Source organism: Grus americana, chromosome 1 (assembly GCF_028858705.1).
Source record: "Grus americana isolate bGruAme1 chromosome 1, bGruAme1.mat, whole genome shotgun sequence".
NCBI lineage: Eukaryota > Metazoa > Chordata > Aves > Gruiformes > Gruidae > Grus > Grus americana.
This window is the reverse complement of record NC_072852.1, coordinates 61,463,503-61,476,951: the sequence shown is the minus strand read 5'-3', so window position 1 is coordinate 61,476,951 and position 13,449 is coordinate 61,463,503.

Sequence of the window (13,449 nt, the reverse complement as noted above, 5' to 3'; positions counted from 1 at the left end):
TAAGATGTGCAGAATGCTTTGCTGACACTAATTGTGTTATAAGAAAGAAACAGATTTATTTTTAATGGAACAGGACACTCATTTCTAAAGAACATGTTTGAAGGCCTGTTACCAAGATGAAAAAAATATTCAAATTTAATAAGAGGAGTAACGTGACCTCTGCATACTTCCCATTGCTTTAGCAAGGCCAATCCTTCTCACTTTACCTCAGCTTGTGCTAATATCCGCGAGGGCTCCGTGCACAGGAGCCTTTGCTGGCACTGAAGCCTACAAAGATGACACCAGTTAGGCTGCCTAGAATCAACCAGATGCTGCTGCAAAGTAGCTGGAAATTACTAATCTTCTCCCTCTGCATTCATCCCCACTTGCCATGATACTGTCTGAAGTCTTCTGTCTCATCACTCCCCACTTCTGTTCCTTTCCCTCGGTCCCCAACCCACCCTCACTTGCTGGGGCAGATGCAGCAGGCTCGTTGTGGGCATTTCCCCCTTAGGACCTAGGCACAAAGCTCAAGAACTTCACTCCATCAGGGCTTTCATTGCCTTTCTGCCCTGGCTTGATAAAAAGGAGGGTTTTCACCTTTCATCCCTGTGTACCAGATGGGGTTTTCCAAGGAGGCAAAGGGGTGTCAGTGCCCAGATCTCGCTGGCTTTGCACCGAGTGACATACATCCTCTGCTCTGTGTCACTGTGGCATGAACTCTTCAACGTGCGATCTGAAGGTTTGCTGCCTGCGAGGGATAATGCCAGAAAAAACCAAAAAAATTAGTGCTGGATCGTCAGGGAAAGCAAGCAAAAGGTGGCATGGGGCACATTAATTTTTAAATGGGTGAATTCTCCTGGGACACCTGCTCTCCTGCAATTTTCAACTCCATTGGAAATGTGTAGATCAAATATCCGATAGAGGGAAATGAATTAGCCAAGGTTGTAACTTTACACACAGAGTCGGTGGGGAAATACGATAGCTAGATTTCTTAGATTTCAACCTGACCATTGCAAAGGCAATACTCCTGAGAAAAGAGAAAGGAAGAAAGGTGCTTCTTGCCACAGCTTTATCTAATGTGATCTCTGGATACCCTTCATGAAAGAGAAGAAACCTGCTTTGCTTTAGGAAGCGAAGCAGACCCTTTCTGTAGCACCACCAAGTGGTTGAGCATCTGTAGGAAAAAATCTATCTGCAAAACGAGCATGTGGCAGTGCTTCACAGCAACATTTTTCAACTACTTTACAGTATTTTAAGTGGTAAATACAATTTTCAGCATGCAAACCTGGATGTAAATTTGGATTAACATGACTGAAGCCAGCCAGAGTGTGGGTGAAGACAGTATTAGATATGTTGCGTTCAAAGCTGTCAGAAGACTGACAAAACCTTAATGCTTATCTGTTGTGGGTGAGCAGACGTCTTGAGCTGTGAACCAGGAGCTGGCTGCATCAGGAATGCTACAGACACAGAGTGATAGACAGGTCTTTGTTTGACAATTTTGTCAGTGGGAAGTGGTATCAGGAATCAGTGATAGGCATGATCTTTTAATGCTTTTTGAGCAGAAATTTTCTTCTCCTAAAAAAAAAAAAAACCTTTGTGAATTTTTAAATCAGATTTGAACAGCTGTGAAAGGGGATGTGATCAGAAATGAAGGCAGGATCTGGTTCCTGCTTCTGTGACAGCCTCCTGGTGTAAGATTGATAAATGAATGATAAATGATCAGTGAAACTTTTTCATATGACATTATATCAGCTGTTGCTGCCCTATCTTCAAGGTTGCTACTCAAGGACAATTCCTTTGCCTTGAGTCTTCTTACGATGGAGAGGGGTCTGTAACAGCTTGGCTGCCCAAGCTCACCCCCTGCCACAGAGACCCATGAGCAAAGGGGTTGCCTGGGGTGTCCCTGCTGAAACCCGGCTCCCAACATGGTCCTCAGGAGCACACAAGCATCTAGCGTAAGACGGCATCCACATTGCCCAGGCCACTGGTCATGGCTTATTTGGACTTACAAATCTGACTCGTGGGAAGACTAAAAGTAATGCTCCTGGGACCAGACCATCAGGCTACACCTGTGTAAAACTGATTTAAGCAGGTTTCAATGCAAAAGCAAAGTCCTTGTATCTGTGGTAATTAGCTTGTAGAAAAATCACACTGTGTCATATGCCTCTCAGCTATCATGTCCCCCTTTAGTCACTGCATTCATCAATTGTAGGTATCGTTAAGTCTCAGCCAATGACCCCTACTTGCTTCCTGGACAAAAAGGAGGACACTGAGGCTTGTGTTCATCGCTGACCTTTTGCAGTGCTGCAGCAACATTAGCTCCATTCTACCTCCAGGAACAGGGGGGACCAAAGGCATCTCTGCCCTTCACAGGGGATGCTCAGGTGAAAAGGGCCCCAGGAGGAATAAAAGGCCACCTTCTTCTGTACCAGGTAACACTCCTGTAATTAATAAAGCAGGTGCTCGGTGGCCGTTCTGTTTGCCTGCCTGCAAACTTGCAGCACAGCCAGAGATGCCCGAGGTGCCGCTGTTTGGAAAAGCAGCAGAAGACCCAGGATTCTTGATGACAGAGATACGCTTTCTGAAATACATTTTTTAGCATGACAGGCAAAGCTCAAAGGGGCCTGCAATGAAGTCTGACTGGAAGCTTTGCAGAGTCCCATTTCAGCCGCCAGTGGTATGGTTGTTAGAGTCATCCTCCTGCGTTGCAAGATACTGCAGGCATATAATAGGAGTATTTTTATTTGAAAATAAGAGAAGCACCAGCAGACCAGGACCCATCATAAGCAAGCTTGTGAGAGCAGAATGTGATTTTCAGAGGAGGTGCATGCATGGCTGCCACAGCATTTGATGGGAACAGTGGCTATTCAGCATTCTTGAAAAGAAGGCTAGATCGACCCTGGGGGAAAGTAGATAAATTGAGTCAAAACACATGGCAATGTCTAATTTCCAAGGGATTATTATAATCAATAATAACTCTGTGCATTTGTGTGTGTGTCCATGGTATAACAAACAGCAACATATATATATGAATATATATATAAACAATAATGTGTGTATATATATACACATGCAAGCTCATATTGCTTAAATAGGTATACTAGGAATCTTGTCAATTTTAGCCATCAATATTAAACATCCTTTTATGTTTATGTTGATGCTTGAGGATCTGAAAGCCCAAGTTGACAAGGACTTGAAATATTGTTCATTGATAGCTCTAAAAATGTAATCACAGTGGAGCATATCATTACGTTCAAGCCGAAGTGAAGCTGCCCGTTTTAATACGAAGCTGGGCACCCCATTGTAGCTTGGGCCATCTGCATGCACACTATATTTAAAATGGAAAAAGGCCTGTGGGGAAAATGAACCAAATTTGCCATAGGTGCAAACAGGCATGGAGGTCTTTGAGGTCTGTGGAATGTATTTGCTTATACCAGTAATGGATTTAATCCAGAGACCTTTGTTCTTTATGAGACCTCATTTTCCTTTGTGTGTATGCCAGTGTAACTCCACTTACTTTGGTAGGAATAATACTAATTCATACCATTGTAGGTCATGGAAATTTTTTTAATTTTATTTTCAGCACAGATGCTAGACAACAACTTTCATAGCCTGTTTCCTTTGCTACTTTAAGGTTTTCTGCAGGTGCTGTTCCTCTGATTTTTCTACATTTACTTTAGATTTCCATAGTCTCAGTGAGAAGGCAGCCAGGTCTTCAGTGCCCACATCCAGTACCTGCTCCTCAGGGTGGATGTTTTTCCCGTTCCTGGTGCTGAAGATTGCCCTCTTGCCTTCACCGGCACTTCCCTCCTGCTGCCATCACAACCACCACCATTCCAGCTGGGAAGGGCTGCGTAGTAGCCCGGTAGTTCATTAATGCTCCTTGTTAATTGTTCAAACACTGGAGACAGAGGGGTCATGCTCTATGTGCAAGAGGCATCCCTTCTCTTCCTTGCGGGTTGGCTGGATAACCTAGTTTTCCCTGGAGAAATAGCTTGCGGTTAGTAACGCAGGCCATGTCAATAAAACTAGGTAGGAAATAATAGTGTGCAAGTAGCAGGCAGCATTGTAGAGCATCAAAGCTGACCAAAAAGGCTTAATAATTGGTGGTTGGGAGAGTAGACCAGAATGAAGATAATCTTAACTCTCCCTATGATGCAGTTAGCGAAAAGCACACATCTATCTCTGCCTCTTTTAATATCAGACCTTGTCTCACTGGACTTAACCTTGCGCTGAATGCTACAAAAACCAATTCCCTATTTCCTTAAGTTTTGTGTTCCTGAAAATCAATGGCAGAATAGGTAAACAGATTTGAGCTACTGACTTTATAAAGGCTACTAAAAAGAGACCAAGGCAGAAAAGGCTACCTAAGCATCACATCATGGGTGTGGTAGGAGAGGTTAAAGTACAAGCTGCCTTTCTTAAATGCCTGTCCTCTCACCGACTGATGTCATTTCCCCCGAAAGCTCGAGCATTAGCCCTCTCGTCGGTTGAAAAATGAGTCCCCGAGGAGCCTAAATTAAAGACGCCCGTACAAAAGTGCAGGGCCTGACCTCTCGCAGCTGCGCTGGGGCTAATAGTGAGTCATTGTGCTGCTCCCTGTTACAGTCCAAGGGCAGAACAAGGGGCAGGGGAGGGGTACGGAGGCATTTCAGGCTCCTCGTTAGCTCATTCATAGACACCTGGTGTCCCGCCTCCTCCTCACGCTTCAGTGCATCCCACCCCTATTGTATAGAAAATCCACTTCTTTAGAGATCTGAGCTGCTTGGGCTGGACAAAGACCAAAATTAAATCCGCAGCTGCCCAGGAAGAGGCTCTCTCCATTGAGGGTTATTATCAAGGATCTCTGATGAGAGAGCGGAGAGGGGAACTCCCCTCGCCTCTGTCACTTCCAGTTACAGGTTTGGACGGGTGCATCCACACATATTTTTCTTCCTTCACATAAATAATGTGGGCCACTCTGTAGCTGATGTGGACTGCCATGCCCCTGCTGACCCAGTTTAGCTTTATGAGAGGTATGTGACCCGCTGCACTCACCACTTTTGGCTGGACAACACTTGGACTGTTTGCAGCCTGCAGGAATCACTTAGTGTCACGGGACTGTGAGGCCAAAATACCCTTGTGGCAGCTCCTTCACCCTCAGTGAAGTTGCATCGAGGGTAAATTTGAACTGACAAGGGCCAGCTCCTATTCTCAGTTACCACAGAGAGAGCCTGGAATTGCATCATTAGCGTCCAAGGAGTTATTTTGGATCTACACGGGCACAAATGCGAGCAGAATCGGGCACCAAGTTTAAAGGAGCGAAACAAAGAGAGGTTTACGTCAAAAAGGAACAGCAATGGGCAGCAGATATAGGCTATATAGTCCCAAGTTTTGAAAGGAGAAGAAACATAAAGTTAATAGAAAACCTTTGTGGCTACTAAATACATTTTATTCTTGAATCCCCTGTGGAACCGATCAGGCTCTTGGCTTATAAAAATAGATGCAACAGGTGTTGGCTTGAAGACTTTTGTGCCTCATGTTAAGGGCACTAATGAAAAGTTTATGGTCAGTGAAACCCGGAGGAGAAAGCTGGATTACAGTGGAAAAAATTCTGCCCCGCTACACTAGAGAACATCTGGAGCCATGCCATTGACCAGGGGAATTTAAATCTGCATCTCAAAAGCTTTGCATATCTGATCACCATTCCTGCTATCGCTGTCTAAATAGCCTCATGCTGGTAACCCAGCCTATTTAGTTGGTGGCTGCTCCTTCTGTTCTCTGCATCTAACTCATTTCTTTCAAGGCGATGCTGAGGATGAGTATTGTTATCTGATTTTCTCTTGATTTCCTTCTTTACTCTGATGTGTTTCCTGTGTTTTCTTTGGGCACATCAACTAAATTACAGCTCTTTAAGACAGCCAAAGACAAGTTGCCTCCTAGGGACTGACGCTAGCCAAGCTACAGCATGGGGGTGTGAACATTATGCAAATAGCAAGATAGGGAGCTGAGAGTGGGATTTTCACAGCAGCCTGGGGGAACTGGATGACTGAATCCCATTAGGGTTGCAGTGAGGTTTGGCAACCTTGCTCTTCCTGGCCGCCTTTGAAGAAGACTCAGCACAAAGCTGAAGTCTAAATCTTGCATGAAGCAAGACACGGTTACTCCCACAGGACTGAGTACTGCTCATTGCTATTGCAGAAGCTGGGCTGGAGGCTGTGGAAGAATCCCTGGGCACAACTCCCATTATCCTACATAAGGAAATATAAGAGGAATTTCAGGCACTGTCAGAAGATACAGTCAGAGTGTTGGAGATCTGTCCAAATCTCTGCAGGCAAATCAGCTAGAAAGATAACTGCAATATATCCTTGTATTAGGGAAGACTTGTACATGTTTATAATTATACAATACTTATAAAAAATGATCAATGTTCTTCTTCAGAGATCCATATGCACTTTAGCAAACGGCGTATGAATTACGTGATCTCTGCAATCGCCACAGAAAGCCTGGTCAACAGCAGCCAGCCTCCCTGTGCATCGTTAGGGAAGCAAATGGGAAATTCTGCCTCAGTTGGAGAATAGTATGGGATTTGCAACAGCAAGAGGCAGTTAATTAAAATGTTTAGCCCAAACATGGGCACTACCAGACCTGTTCTACACATCTTAAGTAATGCAAGTTCTTGACTGATTATGGAATTGCTTTAACTTTAAAGTACATTTTCACTGCCAGAATGATGAGAAGGGACTGTCATATCTCAACAAACCAAGCTGCAGAATTAGGAGTTCAGTATTACCCCTCATCCTAAGGGCTCTGCAGCCTTCCTTTCCCCTCTGCTGCTGGCCACGAGGGTGACCAGGCACCGATGAAGCTCTGCACCCTGCTGAACTCGGGTGCTCTGGGAAGGTCTCCCACACAGCTGCCTGCTCACATTTAGACATTTAACATCATTAGAGCATCATAACAATGTGTCGGTTACCTCTTGTTTGTAAGTACGCAAGAGTTTCTTAGATGAGTAAAAAAAGCCTACTTTAAAGTGGTTTAATTTTGACCTTGAAAAGAGTAAATTGAGTTAAACTGCCTTGAAACAGAGAGTTTGTCTGTAACAAATACTCCTCATGAAAGGAGCAGGAGAAAGCAGTGAAAGAACAGGCAGACCCCATAGTTCCCTATGAAAGGTTAATACAAGGTAGTGCATTATTGTGGTGGAAGCACAGGAAGCTGTAAGATTCTCCACAAGATCAGGACTCATATTAAAGAAAACAGTTGTTTTGAATAAACTTACTGGTAGAACCTGCATTAGACATCTGCCAAAACACCCAGCCTGTTTCCTTGATAACTGCAAAGGAGACTCGGAAAACCAGCCAGCCAGAGGTTTCATTGTCAGAAATGTGCATCTAATGTCTAAGATTAAAATGTACAGGAAGAATTTCAGCCATACCTTATATGTTGCCGTTATTTTTGAAAGCAGGTTCATTGGTGGTCTAGAGTCTTTCACTGCACTTAGGATCTTTCCCCAGTGGGAATTTTCCTTGACTGCAAGGACTCGCTCTACCTTACTGCACTGGAAGTGATGTACAAAAAGGATTTCTCCCGCGGTAAAAGTATTTCAGTGAGCACATCAGTGAGCACATTGATGAGGAATGCCTGGGACTTAAATACAGGGAAACCCATAGCTGACAGCCTGGAACAGAGGGAGATGTAACAAGGCAACTTTTTTAAAAAAAAAAAAAAGCAAAAAGGTAATTACAAACATGTGTAAAGCATAAGGCAAGAAAAAGAAAACAGGGAAAGAATGGCGAGGATCCTGTGGCAAAGTGACCGGTGGTGAGCTGTCATGCCCAAAGCCACAGGATGAGGCCCGCAGCATTTATTGCTCACTGGAAGTCATTTTTCAAGTCAAGGAGCAATACTTCTCCAACATAAATGAAAAATTCCAGTCAGCAGAGAGTAACTGAAGCCCTCTTAAAACAAAAGTATCATTGAAGAGGGACTAATAAATCACCTAGTGACTAGATTTTTTCATTTGGAGTGGAGAACTCCTCTCTCAAACCAGGTCCCTGTATCAAGCCCATCCCTGTGGTATTAACAAAGCACTTCAGGATGTGTTTATCTTTACTCAGTACAAACTTCAGAGGGATGTAAGCACTTTGAATTGGGGCTGGGAGTTTTGACTGTGCTGGTGGGAGAGATAGTTGCTAGCCTGAGCCCCCGAGCCCCCTTTGCCTGTATAAACCCATAGTAAATCTCTGCTGCTGCTTCCTGGTTCCAGACTGGAAGGGAGGGAAGGAAAGAAGCTCCTCCAGGCTCCTGCGCTCAAGTACAAACTGAACTCCGCTCCCAAGCACAGGTTTTTTCCTAAGGGTTTAGGCATGACTGATGTTTGGGATCACACTCAAGAGACGGTCTAGCTGCACCCTCAGAAACTCCCTTCCCTTTTGCAGGCAACAGCATCGAGGTCAGCTGGATTCACTGAAGAACGTGGCGATGTACATTTGTGTGTTGCATTCTTGATTCCTTTTTGCAGGGATCAAGTGCAGATCGCTAGCCTCAGCCATCATCCTGAGGCAAATTTATCTCCAAATTTTGTCCAGGAAACATTGAAATCAGGGTTGTATTAAACACCTGGCTGCTTCTAAATAGTTCAGACAAAAATGCAGACGCTGAACTTCACTTGCTACAGTGCATCTTTTCTCAGTTTGCTTCTCTTTGGCCAACGCAAGAGAGCACACCTACTCCTGAACTTGCATTGTGCAGCGAAGATTGTAAGCACTTAAATTTATTTTATTGCTTTTCAGGAGGAAGATAACTTTTTGTTACAGTGACATGCGAGAAATTGAAAGGAACAATAAACAGCACTCTGAAACCTCTTTTTAATAGATGTGCTGCTTTTCATAATTCAAATACTTTCACGAACAGTGATTTAGCTCTGTGCAACCACTTGAAACAGCAGCCCTGTTACTGAATTAATTTTATAGGTAAAGTAGCAAATTATACCAGTTCTATTGAATGCGAAATAGCAAATCTAAGGAAACTGAAGAGCTTTGTGAAGGCAAGTGAAGGCAAATCAGGATCCGAACAAAGGACAACGTAGTAGGACTCTTGGATAGATTAAGCCTTTACTCCAACTGTTTGAGGTTTGGGGACAGACCTTCACATGCACAAGAGCTGCATCACTGAGCCGTGTCAAGCAGAGAGTCAGCAGGCATGCTGCAAGGGGCATGACCCTAAGACTTTCGTATGAGACGCGTACTTCTCTGCCAACAGTATCTGCAGATCTTCCACTACAACAGCAAGAGTGAGTGGTGATCCCCCAAACCAGATGAACAAATGAATGAAATCTGATTTTGACTCCTCACCCAACCCTTGGTTATTCCTGTGGACTTTGGAGAAAATACCCTAATTCTAGAGAGTTCAAACATGTGATTTCTGTCTTGCATTATGGAGCTGCCAGCACTTCTGGAGCACTTAGTTGCGATGCTTCAAGTCCTTGATCTTCTTCTATGACCTGAATAAAAAACTATTTTTGAGGGTTGTATTTAACAAATAACACCACTATCTATTGTCAACTGCATTATAAATCTTCCCTGTCAATGCTGAAAGAGTAGACAGAAGAAATAGAAGATTCTTTGCCCTGGAAAAAGTTATAAACTAATAAAGCTCCCCAAATACTGGAAAATATGTAATGGGACTGGAGATCGAAAAGCAGTAGCTATCTATTCTATTTGGTCCTTGCAAATTTTGCTTTGTAACTGAATTCTTCACTTTCTCCTATCCCCTTCCCACACGCAACTCATCCAATAGCTTTGGTAATCAACAGGGAAGGATGCATCGGTGTCTGTGGGCCTCAGATCATATCCCATGAAAGATGCGATCCCACAGAAGACGGGGAGGGGAAGGTGCAGAAACACCTAAAAGTTAACACTGTGAAAATGTAACAGGCGCAGTGGTTGGCACCAGCCACCTGGGCTGGTTGATCTCTCTCTGCTGTGTGCCGCATTGCTTCAGCACGCCTCGTCTTTGTCCCTCTGCTGTCTTTGGTTGATCAGCTCCTTTGGGCAGGTAGTCTCTTATGTGGCCATACAGTGGTGGGAGGGAACAGTGCCACAAAGGACAAACGTATCCTACAGCTCCACAGCTGCATTTTTTCCCCATGTTGTTACAAGACAACCCAAAAATGCATGTGTGACAATACACTCTGAAGGCTTTAAGACGTCCTGGCCTGGCTTAATCAAAGGAAGTTCTGAATGCCAGGGAGGCCACGACAAGTCATCCTGCTCTCTCTACAGCTGCTGCTTAGGGAGGAGGTACAGGGTTTTTTCCAGTCGTGCCACCAACCTGCAGTCCCTGGAAGGCTGTGACATTCTTCTGGGATGCTGTAATGCAGTTTGATCACTGAACACATTCAAGTACAGAGGTATTTTTCGTGGGTCTAAGATGTTATTATCACCTCAGTTAATTATCTGTAAGGATTCAGACTCCAGCAAACGTTAATTATCCTTCCGTCAATCTCATGTTCATGAAAGCTTAGTAGGGCTATTTTTAGCAATACAAATATCTCCTCCCTGAATGGAAAAGCTGCTCTTTTGCTTGTGTATCTTATTTTTAAATGTTAAACACATTAGACAGAACTGAGGGCTTTTTCCCTCTCTTAGAAACCATCCTAAGAATGGATAATACTTAATGAAACTGCTAAGAACAATACCATCTTCAGACCTGAATGTATGATGTTAGAGACCTGGTATGGGGATGAGGCAAAAATGATCAGAATGGGGTGCTTGAAGTCCACATTTAATCCTACAAAATATGCCATTGTGAGAGTGGTTTGGTGCCCAGAGCATTCCAGCAGACAGGTGCCTAAATAAGTCTTCTGCTCCAGTGCCTGTTAAGATAGGGTTTGAACGTCTGGGCGATGGCGTTATACACACAACGTAGGAATAACAACAGCTTCATTCACTCAGGGCGCTACATTCAGATCAGTCAATGTCCCTTTTGTTTCTAGCTGACAGGGTTGTGATGGGATCTCTGAAGGCATCAGCTGAACGTGTAGCAGCATAGCTGCTCTGCCTGAAACTCCAGGCAGCTGGAAACAATAGCATTGAGAAGGCTGTCCCTCAGTTAGGTGTTTACTCTGGAGCTTAATGATGAGCATTGGGCTGTCTATATTGTTAATGTTTGCAATCTTTTGAACAGAAATAGCTAGTAAATATGCCTGGAGGCCCAGCCTGCTTCCCCAACACCATAAAGCGTATTTGTTTAAACCGTACAAGCCTGTACTACCTCCTTGGATAAAGTTCTTACACTGCTGTGTCCAGATCCTGAGAAGGGAACTTCAAAAAGGAAAGACTCGCTCAATCTGGGGAGATCTGTTAGCTATTAGGTGTTCTGGTAAACAGCTCTGATGCACTCAAAGGAAAGGAGAGGATTTTTTGAGCTTTAGGTACTGGAAATCATTGCTGGGTATATTACGTGTTTTCTGTGTGGCTTTGGGCGAAGTGCTTTGGCCTTAATTTTGTACCAGGAGGGGAAATGGGAGCGTAGATACTGACTTCAGTGGGATCTGGATCAGGACCCTTGTTTCTCCATAATTTCTAAGTTTCCTATCTGGTTGGAAATGTTCTTTTAAGACCTCACTATTTTCAATTTACAGACTTCAAGCACTCCGCAGAGGTCGTCCGAGCGAGGCTTCCCAGGCTGCGCAGCTCAGAGGTAGCCTGCTGCCCTTCCCAGGTCTCTGGCTCCCAGGCAGACCACCTTGCACGTTGGATCCTGCTCCCTTGTGCAGAGCGTTCTGAGTTTCCAGAGCAGGCAAATACTTGGCAGAAAGGTTTTTTGGCCTCAGTGACACCAAAAGTGTTAACTATCCAAATACACTGTGGGAACTGCAATGTTTTGTTTTTACCTGCCACTAAAAGCTATGTCAACTCATTTGTTTAGCCCATGTCTCTTGCGGTGGCTCTGCAGTGGCTATCATCTCAAGCCCTGATTTTGCTTGTGGCTTCAAATTATTACTGTAAAGCAAATAATATTTAAACATCATATTTTGCATCCTCTGACATGTATATATTGTTGGGAAGTTTGGTAAAAAGGGAGAAAGGAGGGGAAAAGAAAACATTATCAGAACTTTCTTTGAAACTCAGAGCACTAAAAAAAATTCGAAGTTTCAAGGTAACCCTGATTCTTTCCCTGCTTGTTATGTTTTCCATCCTTACTCATAACTCCAGGACTCCATCCCAGCCTCAACCTAAGCAGTATTGACAGGAAAGGATTATCCGCAGGAATTTGACATATTTATATCTAGAGAGTGCCAAAGGAAAATCTTTCTGAGTGGAACAAAGCCGGCCTTATTTGAACTAGCTTCTTCCTCTAGAATTGTGGATGGGCACTGGGGTTGGGCGCAGGAGTTAACTGGGTAATAAGTATTTCATCGAAACTATTTTTTTCTAAACAGGATATGTAGTAAAATGAGAAATTGCTTCTTTGGCTTTTATTCCTCTCACAGTGAAATTGGAATCACTTGAGAAAAGATTTGTCCCCCAATGCTAAGCTGAGTATCTAGATACCATCATCTTGGAAAAGATTTTGAGATGTATTATTTGAATATTCATATCAGCCAAAGAAACACCTGCTACATAAGCTCCAATTAAAAAAAAAAAAAACACCAAAAAACAGAGGTCAGGGATCTCTTTGTCTGAGGTCCAGCAGGCTACAACTGTGATGCTGCATTAACTCTGAACAGCTCCAGGGTTTAGTATTTGTGTTATAAATGCAGGAATAGTCAAACTTTGCTCTTGTCAACAGATTTCTGAGTTCCCTTTCTCAGTGCATAAGTAAGCATTGGCTCCTAAAAAGACATATTATATTGGGACCTTGCAAGATATTTTATGCTAGAGATTCTGGAGAGGCTTTGCTACGTGAGCAAGCAGAAAATACACTTTTTGCTTTGATGCCCAAGGCAGAATTGCTCTTTGAGTATTACTGTATCCTTGGTCAGTGTTAGGCCAAAGGGCTTCTTGGGAAAAGGAACGGCTGTATACGCTGTTTGACCACCTCATGCCAGGATTTACAAATAAGTGTCGGTAAAGTCCTGCGTGTAAGTATTCTGAGTCTGCATCTCCGACATTGGTGAGTATCTGCTCATGGTTGGCAGAGGCTGACGATGACTGAAACGCATGCGGGAAAGGCAGGGTAGCAGCAGTGTACAGGCACTCGGAGGACCAACAGGCATTAGCATCTCACAGTGCTACGTGTCATACGCAGCTGGTATTAGCACCAAAACTAAAACAGCCGCAGCTTCCCCCTCCCTAAACATCTCCAAAGTAAGCAGATGATGATGCAACAAATGGGCCAGGGACTAGTTATTAGCAAAATGGCTAAGCTGGGCAGGATGAGTAGCAGTTGCTTCTAGAATCAGCACCGGATGAAGGTTTTTTCCAGGGGGAATGATATCGCCTAAGGAGAGCATCAAACAGGGCCCATAGGCTGATACCG